This window comes from Nerophis lumbriciformis, linkage group LG22, assembly GCF_033978685.3.
Source record: "Nerophis lumbriciformis linkage group LG22, RoL_Nlum_v2.1, whole genome shotgun sequence".
NCBI classification, from domain to species: Eukaryota; Metazoa; Chordata; class Actinopteri; order Syngnathiformes; family Syngnathidae; genus Nerophis; species Nerophis lumbriciformis.
This window is the reverse complement of record NC_084569.2, coordinates 16755717-16774601: the sequence shown is the minus strand read 5'-3', so window position 1 is coordinate 16774601 and position 18885 is coordinate 16755717. Positions and strand designations below refer to the sequence as shown.

General features: G+C 35.1%; 1 long non-coding RNA gene across 1 annotated transcript in view; it reads right to left on the bottom strand.

Moving 5' to 3' along the window:
* LOC133615072 (uncharacterized) overlaps positions 1-17657 on the bottom strand; it is a 178052-nt gene extending 160395 nt beyond the window's left edge. Inside the window, exon 1 of the long non-coding RNA XR_009816678.1 lies at positions 17227-17657. This is a non-coding gene — a long non-coding RNA (uncharacterized lncRNA). The remainder of the gene's footprint in view (positions 1-17226) is intronic.
* Between the last annotated feature and the right edge of the window lie 1228 nt (positions 17658-18885).

The following is an 18885-nucleotide window of genomic DNA, read 5'->3' as shown; positions in this document are numbered from 1 at the left end:
CAATAATGTTTCTTCTACAAAGGAAATCATGTGTTGTGTTTTTTTACATAAAAATTTGGTTAAAAAAATTTCAGTATAAGTACATTTCGAACATTTTGAGCTCATTTAAAAATACCACAATAATAATGATAAGAAATGTTCATACCGTGGACCCTAACTGCATCTGAAGTAACACCAACACCTATCGATACCTTATAAATAAAGACAACTTCAGATTGTTTTCTTTGTTTGAAAATAGAACAAGCCCAAATGTACAAATCATAATGTTGCTAAAATAATAATAATAATAATAATAATAATAATAATAATAAACAGTGATTTGTCTACAATAATGTTTCTTCCACAAAGGAAATCATATGTGTTGTGTTTTTTTTAACATAAAATTTGGTTAAAAAAATTTCAGCATAAGTACATTTCAAACGTTTTGAGCTCATTTAAAAATACTGCAATAATAATGATAAGCATACTTGCCAACCCTCCCGAATTTTCCGATAGACTCACGAATTCCAGTGCCTCTCCTGAAAATCTACCGGGACAACCATTCTCCCGAATTTCTCCCGATTTCCAGCCGGACAACAGGCACGGCCCCTCCAGGTCCATGCGGACCTGAGTGAGGACAGCTTGTCGTCATGTCCGCTTTTTCTCCATATAAACAGCGTGCCGGCCCTGTCACGTCATAAAATCTACGGCTTTTGGAGAGTGCACAACTGCGCACACAACAAGAAGGAGACAAAGCAGAAGAACGAAGAAGAGACAGTCATGGCGGCGACGAGTGACAGAGAATAGAACGAGGATGGACAATTCAACCCTAAACTCACTCCTCTCCTGCAAATTAAATTTCACAGATGCTACCCATACCTATGTTCCTTCAAAGGTTGTGCTACTGGCTGCAAAGCATTGCACTTTCAAATACAACAATGAGTAGAGGAGTGTTATGTGTGTGTATATGTGTAAATAAATGAACACTGAAATTCAAGTATTTATTTTATCTTTATATATATATATATATATATATATATATATATATATATATATATATATATATATATATATATAATAAAATAAATATATACATAGCTAGAGTTCACTGAAAGTCAAGTATTTATTTTATATATATATATATATATATATATATATATATATATATATATATATATATATATATATATATATATATATATATATATATATATGTCTTAATAAGGTTATCCAAAAAATAGTGCTCGATACCGTAGTAGAGCGCAATATATGTATGTGTGGGAAAAAAAATCACAAGACTATTTCATCTCTACAGGCCTGTTTCATGAGGGGGGGGTACCCTCAATCATCAGGAGATGTTAATCTCCTGATGATTGAGGGTACCCCCCCTCATGAAACAGGCCTGTAGAGATGAAATAGTCTTGTGATTTTTTTCCCCACACATACATATATATAAGAAATACTTCAGACAAATTCAGATTGTTTTGTTTGTTTAAAAATAGAACAAGCTGAAATGTACAAATCATAATGTTGTTAGGTTATTTTAATCATTTATTTGTCATTATTTATATTTTCTGAATAAATTACGTGATAATGTTTATCAGTCAACTCATTGGGGTCTATCAAGATAAAACAAATTATATCAAAATCTAATTTACCGTATTTTTCGGACTATAAGTCGCAGTTTTTTTCATAGTTTGGCCGGGGGTGCGACTTATACTCAGGAGTGACTTATGTGTGAAATTATTAACACATTACCGTAAAATATCAAATAATATTATTTAGCTCATTCACGTAAGAGACTAGACGTATAAGATTTCATGGGATTTAGCGATTAGGAGTGACAGATTGTTTGGTAAACGTATAGCATGTTCTATATGTTATAGTTATTTGAATGACTCTTACCATAATATGTTACGTTAACATACCAGGCACGTTCTCAGTTGGTTATTTATGCCTCATATAACGTACACTTATTCAGCCTGCTGTTCACTATTCTTTATTTATTTTAAATTGCCTTTCAAATGTCTATTCTTGGTGTTGGGTTTTATCAAATACATTTCCCCCAAAAATGCGACTTATATTCCAGTGCGACTTATATATGTTTTTTTTTTCCTTCTTTATTATGCATTTTCGGCCGGTGCGACTAATACTCCGGAGCGACATATACTCCGAAAAATACTGTATGTAGTTTGATCATTTTCCTCGACTGATGTACTAACATCACGTTTATTTTGTACATATGTAGCATCATCTACAAAGATACAACAAATTGCTATTGCGACATCCAGTGGACACATTTAGAACAGCTGTTTCTTTCATTCAAAAATGTCAGGTTCATTTGTATACTTAGCAAACTCATCCCGCGGGCCGGATAAAATCTGTTCGCGGGCCTGATCCGGCCCTTAAGCCGTACGTTTGACACCACTGCTATAGATGTATACAAGGAGACCAACGGGTGTCGCCAAATGACTTTTCCCCATGCAAGTCAGAGCTCCTCTTCCTGTCACTCACACACACACACAAACTAACACACTACAGATGCAGCTGCAACTAGGGTTGCAACTATCGATTATTTTAATAATCGAGCACTCTATCAAATAGTTTGTTGGATAATCGAGTAATCGGAAAAAAAAAACTTTATAGCCTTAATGCGTATTTTAGGGAAAATAGTTAAAAATGAGCAACATTTGTAATGCTTGCTATAGCAGTCATTCATTTTTTTTCTGATCAATAATCAATCACAACAATAATGCATTATTAAAAAAAAGCCTCACAGATCGCAGCATCCACATACACTATATTGCCAAAAGTATTTGGCCACTTGCCTTGACTCACATATGAACTTGAAGTGCCATCCCATTCCTAACCCATAGGGTTCAATATGATGTCGGTCCACCTTTTGCAGCTATTACAGCTTCAACTTTTCCGGGAAGGCTGTCCACAAGGTTGCGGAGTGTGTTTATATGAATTTTTGACCATTCTTCCAAAAGCGCATTGGTGAGGTCACACACTTATGTTGGTCGAGAAGGCCTGGCTTTCAGTCTCCATTCTAATTCATCTCAAAGGTGTTATATCGGGTTCAGGTCAGGAGTCTGTGCAGGCCAGTCAAGTTCATCCACACCAGACTCTGTCATTCATGTTGGAAGAGGAAGGGGCCCGCTCCGAACTGTTTCCACAAGGTTGGGAGCATGGAATTGTCCAAAATGTTTTGGTATCCTGGAGCATTCAATGTTAATTTCACTGGAACTAAGGTGCCAATCACAACTCCTGAAAAACAACCCCCACCATAATTCCTCCTCCACCAAATTTCACACTCGGCACAATGCAGTCCGAAATGTACCGTTCTCCTGGCAACCTCCAAACCCAGACTATGCGCTTCAGCATCCGCTGACCCCTCTCTGTCCGTTTACGTGGCCTACCACTTGGTGGCTGACTTGCTGTTGTTCCCAAACTCTTCCATTTTCTTATAATAAAGCCGAGAGTTGACTTTGGAATATATAGGAGCGAGGAAATTTCATGACTAGATTTGTTGCACAGGTGGCATCCTATGACAGTTCCACGCTGGAAATCACTGAGCTCCTGAGAGCGGCCCATCCTCTCACAAATGTTTATAGAAACAGTCTCCATGCCTAAGTGCTTGATTTTATACACCTGTGATTAGGAAACCTGATTCTGATCATTTGGATTGGTGGCTAAATACTATTGGCAATATAGTGTACCACTGCTCTCATGTGCGCTCTCTTGCAGAGGCTGTGCGGAAACAATGTCCCCGTTTTTAAAGTTCTGGGCACTCCATGCAGTCGGAATTTTATCAAGTTTTTTAAGTTACACTCATTAAACGATTAATCAAAGCACCAGATTATCAATCAAAGCTTTTTTTCAAATTGATTCATCATTGCAGCCCTAACGGTAACACACACAAAAAATAGCTCAAGGGTTGGGAGGAGGAGGAGTTACGATGAAGAATTGAAACTTGGAAAAATATTTTCACAAAAATAGGCCTTGAAAAAGAAGGATTGTCTTATATTCAGACTGCGGTCTATTTGGGTCAAATAATGCTCATACTTTTCCCACTTTTTCCACAGGACAAAAAGAGACAAGAGAGGCAGTTTCTACACAATCATCTAATTAAATTAATTTAATATTCGTACGCTATCCCAGGGTATGCATGAATTAGTCCTCAATTTCTGTCTTTCTTTGGCATTTTAGCGTGGCAAATGCATTTAATTAGAGATGTCCGATAATATCAGTCGATAAATGCTTTAAAATGTAATATCGGAAATTATCGGTATCGTTTTTTTTATTATCGGTATCGTTTTTTTTTGTTTGTTTGTTTTTTTATTAAATCAACATAAAAAACACAAGATACACTTACAATTAGTGCACCAACCCAAAAAACCTCCCTCCCCCATTTACACTCATTCACACTCATTCACACAAAAGGGTTGTTTCTTTAATATTAATTAATAATATTATAATAATAATATAATTAATAATAATAATATAATTAATATAATATAATAATAATAATAATATAATTAATATAATTAATATTAATATTCTGGTTCCTACATTATATATCAATATATATCAATACAGTCTGCAAAGGATACAGTCCGTAAGCACACATGATTGTGCGTGCTGCTGGTCCACTAATAGTACTAACCTTTAACAGTTAATTTTACTCATTTTCATTAATTACTAGTTTCTTTGTAACTGTTTTTATATTGTTTTACTTTCTTTTTTATTCAAGAAAATGTTTTTAATTTATTTATCTTATTTTTTTTTTTTTAAAAGGACTTTATCTTCACCATACCTTGTTGTCCAAATTAGGCATAATAATGTGTTAATTCCATGACTGTATATATCGGTATCGGTTTATATCCGTATCGGTTGATATCGGTATCGGTAATTAAAGAGTTGGACAATATCGGAATATCGGATATCGTCAAAAAGCAGGCATGGATTTGACCACAATGAAAAAGACTGAAAAAATTTACGGGGGTCTGGGGAACGAAGGCCAGGTCCAGGGCGAAGCCCTGGTGGGGGGACAAGGGGAGCGATGCCCCCCGAAGCTCCTGGTTTTTCACCAATTTAACATGCTAAAATGAACAAAGACAGCATCATTTGAAGAAAATATTTTACTGTTTAAAGACATGAAAACATCATTAATAGAACATACCTTGCTTCAAGTTGTTTCATATGTTTTTGGCGTTTCGCATGTACTTCCAAAGCCTTGAAACCTCGTGATCCATAGTCAATATTATCATGACACCACGTGCACAAAACCTTTCCGGGACGATCGATTTTCCGAATAAAATCACAGAACAAAGTCGTAACTTCCTTCTTCTCAACAGTATCAGTGATTTCCCTTTCCATCCAGTCACATCGAAACTTATTTTTGACATGTTTATCAATTTCTTTTACTCATAAAGCGTCCTTTCTCTCGAGAACCGACATCGTTTACATATGGAAAATGGCGGTAATAACCATTATGAATGACGACGTTATTAACGTCATCATTCATAACAGATGTCCTGATTGGTCACAAGGAACATATCGACCAATCAACTACGGCGTAATATAAACTACGTCTCGAATCTTGATTTAGGGGCGGAAAAAAAACGGAAAAACGGGAGACAATTATTTTTTTCCCCCCGAGATTAAAAAAGACGGAATTCCGACTTTAGACGGAAAAATCACATGCCTGAAAAAGCCATTATCGGACATCCCTACATTTAATCGCATTAACACACAATTTATGCAAGACCTACAAACTGAATTTCACGATGCTACTGATGTCGCCCATGTAAAAAACAGAGAAAAGTGGAAGACAAACATCCTGGAAAGTTTTGCCTGTGGTGGAGTAGAAACATTTTTTTGTCAGTATAAATTGCTCTTGGCTGGGGCTCACCTCATATGACGGCATACTCCAGGGATATACAACTCATTTCCTTCCAGAATGTTAAGGATTTTTGCTATCATTCTTATTTTGTATATTCCTGAGAACCAGCATCTTCTTCAGTAGACACTTGATTTTGGTCTATTTACTTTGTCAGAGTTAGGGGAGTGCTCAGCAAACATCTCTGTCACAAGTGTTTTTAACTGAATTGATTGATTGATTGACACTTTCATTAGTAGGTTGTACAGTACAGTACATATTCCGTACAATTGACCACTAAACGGTAACACCCGAATACGTTTTTCAACTTGTTTAAGTCGGGGTCCACGTAAATCAATTCATGGTAAACTCATGGGCCTTCAGTTGAATAGCCCAAATGGTAAAAAAAAAAAAAAATAGAGGAATTAAAAGGGAGCCTTGAGGAACACCACTAGAATAACTAAATAAGCAGAACAAATGACTACTGACTCCATCAAGGAATGTAACGGTAAACGATAAACCGCGGTAACATTCCTGACGGTTAGTAATACCGTCTACATTTTTTTTTAAAACGTCATTTATTACTGCATTTTAGGCAACACTGCTTACTTTCTGGAAACGGAGTCACAGCACTAGCGCCATTTGGCTTGAAAAAACAAGGCGGAGCATACCTACACGGACTTTGCTCCGAAGATTTCCCCTTAAAGTAAACACTTTAAGGGGAAACACGGTGGAACAGGGGTTAGTGCATGTGCCTCACAATACGAAGGTCCTGAGCAGTCCTGGGTTCAATTCCGGGCTAGGGATCTTTCTGTGTGGAGTTTGCATGTTCTCCCCGTGACTGCGTGGGTTCTCCCCGGGTACTCCGGCTTCCTCCCACCGCCGAAAACATGCACCTGGGGATAGGTTGATTGGCAACACTAAATTGGCCCGAGTGTGTGAATGTGAGTGTGAATGTTGTCTGTCTATCTGTGTTGGCCCTGCGATGAGGTGGCGACTTGTCCAGGGTGTACCCCGCCTTCCGCCCGAATGCAACTGAGATAGGCTCCAGCACCCCCCGCAACCCCCAAAAAGGGACAAGCGGTAGAAAATGGATGGATGGATGGGTAAACAGAGTCGAGCGGCTTAGTTCAACTTAATTTCGCTTCATTTCCGTGAAGTCTCGGCGTGCGTTTAAGAGCGCACAGCTGTTTTTAGATGGCGACAGGCGTGGACAATATTGGAGACAGACTCGTTTGTCCCACACTAAAAGTATACAGCGAAGGAGAAAACTATTTGATGTTGCTTTCATTTTCTCAATACAGCGTCTATCAGCTGCTGTGACTAAGAGTTAATGACGTGAGGAAACGTGTCTGCCAAGTTGCCACAACGTGTTTATAAAGTCTTTAGTTTGTTTACTGGGATGCTCACTTGTCCTTTATCTAACTGATAACTTTGTCTGCAATCCAATAACATTAATACTAGCAATAATATTTTCTCATCTCATCAAATTGAACGCAGGCTGTGAAGATTGTGTATTCGATGTGAGAGGTATCACTCCTGTTTATTTTTGTTCGCCAAACTGTTGCACTGAACCAGATGGTGTTGTTGGAGAAGAACAACGCGTGTTTATTAGACCTCATTTTCATTAACCAAACTGCTTTGTGTTTTATTTTGGAATCAAAAAGTATACACCATGTTCTTTTACATTACTTTACATAGTTATTACTTTAAAAAACATTCATGTGACATAGCATTTTGTTAATGTTTTACTGTGTATAGTACATTCCCATACGACATATTTCTGCTCAAACTCTTAATGGATGTGTCTCGATACAGCATCTACATGTAAATATAAATGTACATAACTCTATCAAAATGTAAAAATAGAGCTAAAGGCATCATGTAATGAGAAAAAGCTGATAAGCTGATGCTATAAATGAATTTAAAAAAATACTTGCGTTTATATATAGCCTTTTTACTATACATTACAAATTACATGATGGCATTGCGTTCACACCCCATCCAACATTGCTTTACCTAACATAATCAATATTCATGATTTCAATAATGTTAAAAAAAATCATCTTAATTATTCTTATGTCCATAAAGTGCTATCTTGCACAATTTTCACATTTATTTTATTTATTTATGTTATTATTATTTTTCCGCCATATTACTTTGTTTATAATGCCTGTGTTGCTTTCATATGCACATTCAATTTCTACCTGAGGACCATTAAACCGTGATTTGTCTAAAATAATGTTTCTTCTACAAATAAAATAATTTTGAATGTGTTGTTTGTGTTTAAAAAAAAAAATTGGTTAAACAAATTTCAGTACATTTCGAAAATTTTGAGCTCATTTAAAAATACCGCAATAATAATGATAACCGTGATCAGAAATTGTAATACCGTGGACCCTAACAAGCTCGACCAACACCTTAGTTACATAAATCACATTATGAAAAACATGTTTAACTGCCAAAAAGGAGAGGACTCAAAGACTATGTTTACACTCCAGGTCAAAGTGAAGTAAAATGTGATCTTTATCAGACTCCAGTATAAACTGTGGCCTCGACATCACTTGCGTGCGCAGTTGGATAAAGTGAAAACAAAGGAAGTTGACCGGATTCTGTAAATGAACAAGAAAGTTGATACTACTACTACAAATTAAAAAAAAAGTTGCCTATCTTAAAAATGAGTGTTTTTTTACGTGAACATAAATTAAAGTAAAATAATGTATGAATTGATATATATAGTTTAATATATTTGGGAGGGGTGTAGTCTTTTTATGGCTGTTAAGTAGAGGCAACACGGACATCAGTGTGGATCTTCATTTGCTTTATTTTAACACTAAATTGGCCCTAGTGTGTGAATGTGAGTGTGAATGTGGTCTGACTATCTGTGTTGGCCCTGCGATGAGGTGGCAAATTGTCCAGGGTGTACACCGCCTTCCGCCCGGGTGCAGCTGGTATAGGCTCCAGCACCCCCTGTGGCCCCGAGAGGGATAATCCTTAGAAAATGGATAGATCAGGGGTCGGCAACCCAAAATGTTGAAAGAGCCATATTGGACCAAAAATACAAAGACAAATCTGTCTGGAGCCGCAAAAAATTAAAAGCCATATTACATACAGATAGTGTGTCATGAGATATAAATTGAATTAACAGGACTTAAAGGAAACTAAATGACCTCAAATATACCTACAAATGAGGCATAATGATGCAATATGTACATATAGCTAGCCTAAATAGCATGTTAGCATCGATTAGCTTGCAGTGACCAAATATGTCCGATTAGCACTCCACACAAGTCAATAACATCAACAAAACTCACCTTTGTGCATTCATGCACAACCTTAAAAGTTTGGTGGACAAAATGAGACAGAAAAAGAAGTGGCATAAAACACGTCCGAGAACGTCGAGAAAATTATACATGTAAACAAACTGAGGTGAGTTCAAGGACCGCCAAAATTAGTAGGACAAAACGGCGCTCACCAAATACTCGAATCAGTGAAGCTGACAGTGTGCTTTATAACAATTAGGGAGGTTTGTGTCATGTTTGTCCTCCTACAGAAACCATATTAAAACAAAAAATATATTTTTTTCCTCTCATCTTTTTCCATTTTTCATACATTTTTTAAAAAGCTCCAGAGAGCCACTAGGGCGGCGCTAAAGAGCCGCATGCGGCTCTAGAGCCGCGGGTTGCCGACCCCTGGGATAAATGGACTAACACCATAACACAATGCACGTAACATGTACACAAATATGCCACAGTTTACATTCTGGTCCTTCAATAATCGCTATCTCTTTTAAATCAAAAATGTATATTCATATATTACATATAGCCAGTGTTGGCGCTCGGAATTTTCAAAATGCCCATCAAGTCATAAAAATGGGGTCCCACTTTTTTGTAAACATTTTGAAAACAACTGATAAATGTATGCATTATCCTGTTATATCTCACATTTGATATTGTGTTTGGAAAAAGGTTGTCATAAACGTTACTTAATTCATAAAAAAAATAAAATAATAATAAAACACGTTTTTATGCATATGTAAATGTGTCAATTATAAACATTCATTAACTTTCTTCTTTCCTTCATGGATCTAAACTTTACCGCTGCCGGTATTTTTGTTCTATATTTTTATTGAATAAGTTGTAGGTGTATTTATTTCAGTATAAAAGTGTAAAAAGTTTTTTGCTTCGGTTATGAAATGATGATAATGGTGTGCCAGGGCATACATGCATATGACAAATTTAAATGATTATTCTCACCTGTATGTAGATCATCAGTCGTTTAAAAAACGCCACATCTACACTTTCATGGCAAATAATGCCAACAAACTTTTGGTGCTCCCGAAGCAAGTTTTCATTGAAGCTTCGCTGTTTGGGTTTATTGCTCGCCATAGTTTGGCCGGGGGTGCGTCTTATACTCAGGAGCGACTTATGTGTGAAATTAATAACACATTACCGTAAAATATCAAATAATATTATTTAGCTCATTCACGTAAGAGACTAGACGTATAAGATTTCATGGGATTTAGCGATTAGGAGTGACAGATTGTTTGGTAAACGTATAGCATGTTCTATATGTTATAGTTATTTGAATGACTCTTACCATAATATGTTACGTTAACATACCAGGCACGTTCTCAGTTGGTTATTTATGCGTCATATAACGTACACTTATTCAGCCTGTTGTTCACTATTCTTTATTTATTTTAAATTGCCTTTCAAATGTCTATTTTTGGTGTTGGGTTTTATCAAATAAATTTCCCCCAAAAATGCGACTTATACTCCAGTGCGACTTATATATGTTTTTTATATACTCCGAAAAATACGGTATTTGTGATTGATAAAACTTTCCGCGAATCAAAATTTAAGAAATTGGACCGGAAAGTTCATTACTTTGAAGCCGACCGATAAAAAAGCGATAAACAAAACACCGTTTTGACACGGAGAAGGCAGGGTCGGGGGACGCGCGGACTTCTGAAAATGTGCATGCTTTCTGATTTCAATGCGTAAAAAGACACAAAAAGTGCGTTAACGCCAACAGTCATAGCCTATTATTTGCACACGATTGACTAGTGATGCACCAACATTTCCACCGTGAAAAAACACTTTGCTCAAGGAAACCGGATGTGGTGAGGAAGTATCTACCGTATTTTCCGCACTATAAGCCGCACCTAAAAACCACAAATTTTCACAAAAGCTGACAGTGCGGCTTATAACCCGGTGCGCCTTATATATGGATTAATATAAATATTTATTTTCATAAAGTTTCGGTCTCGCAACTACGGTAAACAGCCGCCATCTTTTTTCCCCGTAGAAGAGGAAGCGCTTCTTCTTCTATGGTAAGCAACTGCCAAGGTAAGCACCCGCCCCCGTAGAAGAGGAAGCGCTTCTTCTTCTACGGTAAGCAACCGCCCGCCCCCATAGAAGAAGAAGCGCGCGGGTATTACGTTTCATTTCCTTTGTGTGTTTACATCTGTAAAGACCACAAAATGGCTCCTACTAAGCGACACGCGTATAACGCAGAATTTAAACTTAAGGCAATAAGTCATGCAGAAGAACACGGAAATAGAGCAGCAGCAAGAGAATATAACATAAGCCGGCCATTTTGGATCCCGTATTCGCCCAACTTTTGAATTCGGACACCGAAGGAGAAGAATTCGAGGGATTTATGAATGAAGAATAACTTCAGAAAGTGAGCGTTATGTTTATTTTGTGTGTTGTGACATTAACGTTCGAGCAACATTAAGTTATTGATGTCTCTGCACTATTTTGAATTTTACTATGTTTGTGATTGCACATTTGCACATTACCGTACATTTTGGGAGTGAACAGAGTTGTTAGAATGCTGGTTTTTAATATATTATTAAAGTTTGACTGACCTATCTGACTGTTTTTTTTGACATTCCCTTTAGCGCAGTTAGATGCGGCTTATAACACGGGGCGGCTTATAGGTGGACAAAGTTTTGAAATATGCCGTTCATTGAAGGCGCGGCTTATAACTCAGGGCGGCTTATGGTGCGGAAAATACGGTACTTCCGCTGGCGGGCTGCGTCGTTTCCTGCGCACACGAATGACGTAGCTCACCCAAAGCTGACGAAAAAGTCGCATTCAGGTCGCATTGCCTTTTAGACGGAAGTTAGGATCAGGTACCAATCGGATGTGGCCTGAATCTGATAAGAAAAGATCTGATTTGAAGCACTTAAGAGCAAAAAAAACCTGATCTGTGTCACTGCATGGCAAACAAATCTGACCACAGAACTTTCCTCCAGAAGGTCTTATCTTTGTCCATGTGATGTCAGATGAAACAAAAAGTCATCTGTTTGGCCACAATACCCAGCAATATGTTTGGAGGATTGATTGAAAATTTTATTAGTAGATTGCACAGTACAGTACATATTCCGTACAATTGACCACTAAATGGTAACACCCAAGCCGGTGTCCACGTTAATCAATTCATGGTAAGCAAAGGTGAAAAGGAGCAAAGGTGAGGCCTTTAATGCCACGAACACCTTCCCTACCATCAAGCATGGTGGTGGTAGTATTATGCTCTGGGACTGTTTTGCTGCCAATGGAACTGGTGCTTTACAGAGAGTAAATGGGACAATGAAAAAGGAGGATTACCTCCAAATTCTTCAGGACAACCTAAAATCATCAGCCCGGAGGTTGGGTCGCAGTTGGGTGTTCCAACAGGACAATGACCCCCAAACACATGTCAAAAGTGGTAAAGGAATGGCTAAATCAGGCTAGAATTAAGATTTTAGAATGGCCTTTCCAAAGCCCTGACTTAAACGTGTGGACAATGCTGAAGAAACAAGTCCATGTCAGAAAACCAACACAATTAGCTGAACTGCACCAATTTTGTCAAGAGGAGTGGTCAAAAATTCAACCAGAAGCTTGTGGATGGCTACCAAAAGTGCCTTATTGCAGTGAAACTTGCCAAGGGACATGTAACCAAATATTAACATTGCTGTATGTATACTTTTGACCCAGCAGATTTGGTCACATTTTCCAGTAGACCCATAATACATTCATAAAAGAACCAAACTTCATGAATGTTTTTTTGTGACCAACAAGTATGTGCTCCAATCATTCTATCACACAAAAATAAGAGTTGTAGAAATTATTGGAAACTCAAGACAGCCATGACATTATGTTCTTTAAAAGTGTATGTAAACTTGTGCTGTGAAAAAGCAGATTAAGTGACAGCCCTGACACATAAACAAAACTGGAGTTTGTTTTTAAGTTTTAATGTCTAATTAGGACTAAATATCAACACTAATGTGTGTCGAGGACCAAACAAGGTACATAATACAGACTTTCCAGGATATCACCGCAGTGATGCAGACATGACCCAAGTGGTGGATGTCTGCGGCACAGCGGTGCGCCGGACAAGGGTCACGTCTGCGCTGCAGCCATGCTCCTTCTCCGCCGCTCGCATACGACAAAAAGCAGGAGAAGAAGGAGAAGAGCGAGTGTTTAGTCAAGACCTTCCTTGCTCGCTGACACAAAGTCCGTCTTTGTCCGCCTCCTAGGGTGGAAGATAAAGAATTCTTGTGTTGAAGGCTTGGGGAGGGGTTTGTTATGTGTGTGTGTGTGTGTGTGTGTGTGTGTGTGTGTGTGTGTGTGTGTGTGTGTGTGTGTTGGGGGGGGTTATGGTCTGACCGAGTTTATCTGACACTTCAGCTCCTTTTGTGAGGGCAAGTGTCCCACCGTCAATGCTGGCCATGAGAGTCACTTGGCATTGGACAGAGGGTCCCTCTTCAGCGGAGAATGGGAGTCTTGTTTGGAGACTGGAGCGTGCGTGTGTGTGTGTGTGTGTGTGTGTGTGTGTGTGTGTGTGTGTGTGTCACGGACATATAGTGGTGCTCTGTGCCCTAACAATAGACATAAGTCTTACTTACAAAGAAGGTCCGATGCTGACTTGTCTTTAGGTAGCAACAACACCCGGTTTGCTGGCAAAATTATTCTGTCATTTTCCCGAGAAAATGTGGTTACATGTCCGTCCAAGTTTTAGCGGGAAAAAAAATACTATAATACTATATACGTTCTGTACAGACACTCAAAATGTCAGGATTTTTTATTTATGTTTTACTGTATTTGTTTGTGTCTTAGACACACCTGCCAGTGGACTGCTGATGGAACCGTTTTTTTTGTCTTTCTTTCTTTTTATTCTGTATTGCTGTTACATAGATAATAATTGAACTGACATGGATATAAGACATTTACAAAAAAAGAAAAGAGGGAGGGCTAGTCTTCTATTAGTGGTATAAACACATAGCGTTGTCACATATTTTTAATCACATTAATCACAAATTTAAATTTGGATTATTCATGACTAATCACAGTAAATTACTTATGTAACTTAAATTCAATTAATTAAATTATATAAATATATAAAATTATATAAATATATAAAATATCAATGTTTATTTTATATAGCCCTAAATCACAAGTGTCTCAAAGGGATACATATGTAATATATATAAATAAATATATAAATATTTAAATAATTTAAATAAAATAAAATAACAAGTATAAATTAATAAATATATATATTTTGAAGCGAAATGATGTATGTTTGCATTGACCTGATTACTGACTTTGTATAAAAACAACATTGCTTTGTAAGTAATCGCACTTTTAAATTTGGATTAATCATGATTTATACACAGTAAATTATTTTCTTATGTAACTTAAATTAACCTAAAAAAAAAACAATAAAATATCTATACAAAATATATAAATAAATATATACATATATAAATAATATAAATAATAAAAATAAAATAAAAAAAAATAAAAAAAATATATATATATATTTTGAAGCGAAATTATGTATGTTTGCATTGACCTGATTACTGACCTTATACAAAACCAACACTGCTTTGTATGTAATCGCACTTTTAAATTTGGATTAATCATGATTTATACACAGTAAATTATTTGCTTATGTAACTTAAAGTAACCTAAAAAAAAAGAATAAAATATATAAATATATAAAATATATAAATAAATATATACATATATAAATAATATAAATAATAAAAATAAAATAAAATAAAAAAACAAATAAAAATATATATATATATTTTGAAGCGAAATTATGTATGTTTGCATTGACCTGATTACTGACCTTATACAAAACCAACACTGCTTTGTATGTAATCGCAATTTTAAATTTGGATTAATCATGATTTATACACAGTAAATTATTTGCTTATGTAACTTAAATTAACCTTAAAAAAAAAGAATAAAATATATAAATATATAAAATACATAAATAAATATATACATATATAAATAATAAAAATAAAATAAAATAAAATAAAAAAATAAATTAAAAAAATATATATATTTTGAAGCGAAATTATGTATGTTTGCATTGACCTGATTACTGACCTTATACAAAACCAACACTGCTTTGTATGTAATCGCACTTTTAAATTTGGATTAATCATGATTTATACACAGTAAATTATTTGCTTATGTAACTTAAATTAACCTGAAAAAATAAAATAAAATACATAAATGTATAAAATATATAAATACATACAGTATATAAATATATACGTACATAAATAATAAAAAATTAAAATAAAATAAAATAAAAAATATATATATTTTGAAGCGAAATCATTTATGTTTGCATTGACCTGATTACTGACCTTATATAAAACCCACACTGCATTGTATGTCACCAGTTGGTGTTAAGGCAAAAGAGCTCAAACTAAATTAATGTAAACAATAATTTCAAAAAATTGTGTGATTAATCTGCAACTGTACATGATTAAAGCGATGTTTTTTGTGATTAATCACATCAGTTAACTCGTTATTTTTGACACTCCTAATAAAAATGCATCAAAGCAAACCAGTAGGTGGCGCCAAACACTTTCTCCCAAGCCCCAGAGTCAGAGCTTTTCTTCCTGTCACTCGCACACACCAGTGATACAGTGGGGGGAAAAGTGGCTCAAAACGTTGGATATGTCAAGTTAGAAGGATATGATATTGTTCAGATCAATAAAGCGGTGGCTGGTGGTTTATTTCTATTATGAAATAAGTTGACATGCAATGTGTAAGTCAATACATGTCTAATATTATTAGTCGGGTGATGCAATGACGCAGTCCCCGTGTGGAATAAGGCGGGTAAGAAGTAGACCCCAAGTAGGCGAGGGCTGCGAGTCGGCAAGTGCAGGTGTAAGGTGCATGGGTGCCCGAGGGAGGGGTTGGGGGTCACGCCAAAGGATGCAGCCAAGTTTAGAGCGCTCTCCTTACAGCCCATGTGCACTTTTACAACGGCTAGTGTCGTCATTTACACCTGGAGGCGCAGCGGCTTGACAAAAATAATGATTTTTTTTTTCTCTTTCAAACCTGCTAAGCTAGCTTTACTGATGTCAAAGGTGAAATACATTTAGAAGTAACCACAGTACAGAAAAACTGTTTTTTCAGGGAGTTGGGGAGGTCTATCATTATATTCTCTTTGGGTCCTGATGTAACAATACACTCTTAGAACCCTTTATCATAGGATAAGGGTCTCTTAAGTTACTATGACCCAATATAATATAATATTATATATGTGTGTGTATATATATATATATATATATATATATATATATATATATATATATATATATATATATATATATATATAGTTGACCTTTCTGTAGTTTATCCGTTATACAGGGTAGAGCGGAATATACGTTAGGTCAGGAAAAAAACAGAGGTTATATCATCCCTACAAGCCTGTTTCGCAGGTTTCCCTGCTCGTCAGGGGATAAATAAATACACCTAAAACTTATTGAATAAAAATATAGAAAAAAATACCGGCAGCGGTAAAGTTTATATCCATGAAGGAAAGAAGAAAGTGAATGAATGTTTATAACCGAATACATTTACATATGCATAAAAATGTGTTTTCTTTTGTATTTTTTTTTTTAATGAATTAAGTAACGTTTATGACAACCTTTTTCCAAAACAAAATATAGAATGTGAGATATAACAGGATAATGCACACATGTATCATTTGTTTTTTAAAACGGTTACAAAAAAGTGGGACCCCAACAATTTAATGTGGGACCCCATTTTGTAAATTCTTAGCGTCAACACTGCGAAACAGGCTTGTAGGGATAGCCTCTGTGTTTTTTCTGACCTAACATACATATATATATATATATGTATATATATATATATACTGATCAGAGACCACTTTAGGACACTTGGCAGCATGGGAAGACACCTGTACCCCCAAAAACCATTCAATAAAAACAGTTATAATAAATATACCACCAATATATATATGGATTCATTATTAGTATTCATCCTATTATAACTTCAAATATAAAATGTACTTTTAAAACAAATCTGACATACCTGTGTGATCAGGAGATGTCCCTTGAGGGCAACACAAGCATCCCAGCTGCTAATATCCCAAGATATTCCATTCCTTGCCATCAACCCCATCCACAATGAGTTCCCATATGTCCACTGAGGTCCAGTAGACAAACAAATGGACTTAAAAGCGCCCATCTTGCTTTTAAAAGGTGCGAGTTGTTCTTTATATTCCACAAAAGTGATCCATAGTGGTCCTGTTAAATCCATGGTGATCCACTTGGTTTACAATGTAAACAATGCTCGTATAGAAATCCTTCGCCTGAACTCTCAAAAACGGTTGATCCAAAATTGGCAATTCCAGCGATAAAATGTCTTCCAGGGAGAACTTTGAGGAATTATCTGACTGTAAGATGCGGCGTAGCGATGGAAGTCCAACTAGCTTTCCTCGGTCTGTCCTCTCTCCACCAGCATCTGAGCGGCACTGAGACATAGTTGGAACTTAGCGCCAGAGCACATGCTGCCGCACGATGACGTAGGCAAAGAAAGGCATCATGGGAAATGTAGTTTATATAGATAAGAGCGTTGTTGTATTTTCAGCAGAAAGCATGTGTTTGAGCCTTTAACTTTTTATTTTTATTTTTTAAATGGAAATAATTATATATATATATATATATATACAAAATGACAATTATTTCATAGAATAGTCAATTACATTTTAAATATTATCAATATTGGAGTTCTAAAATTATATCTATTGAAAAATGCAAGTTTTTATTAATTTAATTATTTAATGTATGTTCAATTTAAAAAATAAATCTTTGTTATGAATATCTTAACCACAAACACAATAGATAAAATATAAATAACATTTTAAAAACATCTATCCATTTCTACCGCCCGTCTCGGGGTCACTGGGGGGGCTGGAGCCTATCCCAGCTGTATTCGGGCAGAAGGCGGGGTGCACACAGATAGACAGACAACATTTTATAATATAAATTAAAATGAATGATATATATTTTATTTATTTATTTAATATTTTAAAAAGTCACAGAGATAATACACAGTCACGATTTGGAATATATATATATATATATATATATATATATATATATATATATATATATATATATATATATATATATATATATATATATATATATACATACATATATATATATATACATACATATATATGTATGTATATATATATATATATATATATATATATATATATATACATACATATATATGTATGTATATATATATATATATATATATATATATATATATATATATATATATATATATATATATTATATATATATATATATATATATATATATATATATATATATATATATATATATATATATATATGAACCCCGAAGTTGTATTTATTAAAAAAATATGTATATGTATTTATTAAATTTGCTATTTTATGGTCCATTTTTTATTATTTATGTTCTTAATATGCTAACCAAAAACGTAATATAATTAAATAAACAAATATACTCATTATACAAATTCATAAATGTATAATATACATTTTGATTTGTATAAAAAAACATTAAAAAAAAAAGCCAACTATTACATCATAAAGTCAAAATAGATATTAATCAATCAAAAAGTCAACCAAATATTTTACATTTCAATTATGATCAAAAATATTGACATTTTGACATTATATTTATTGATTAA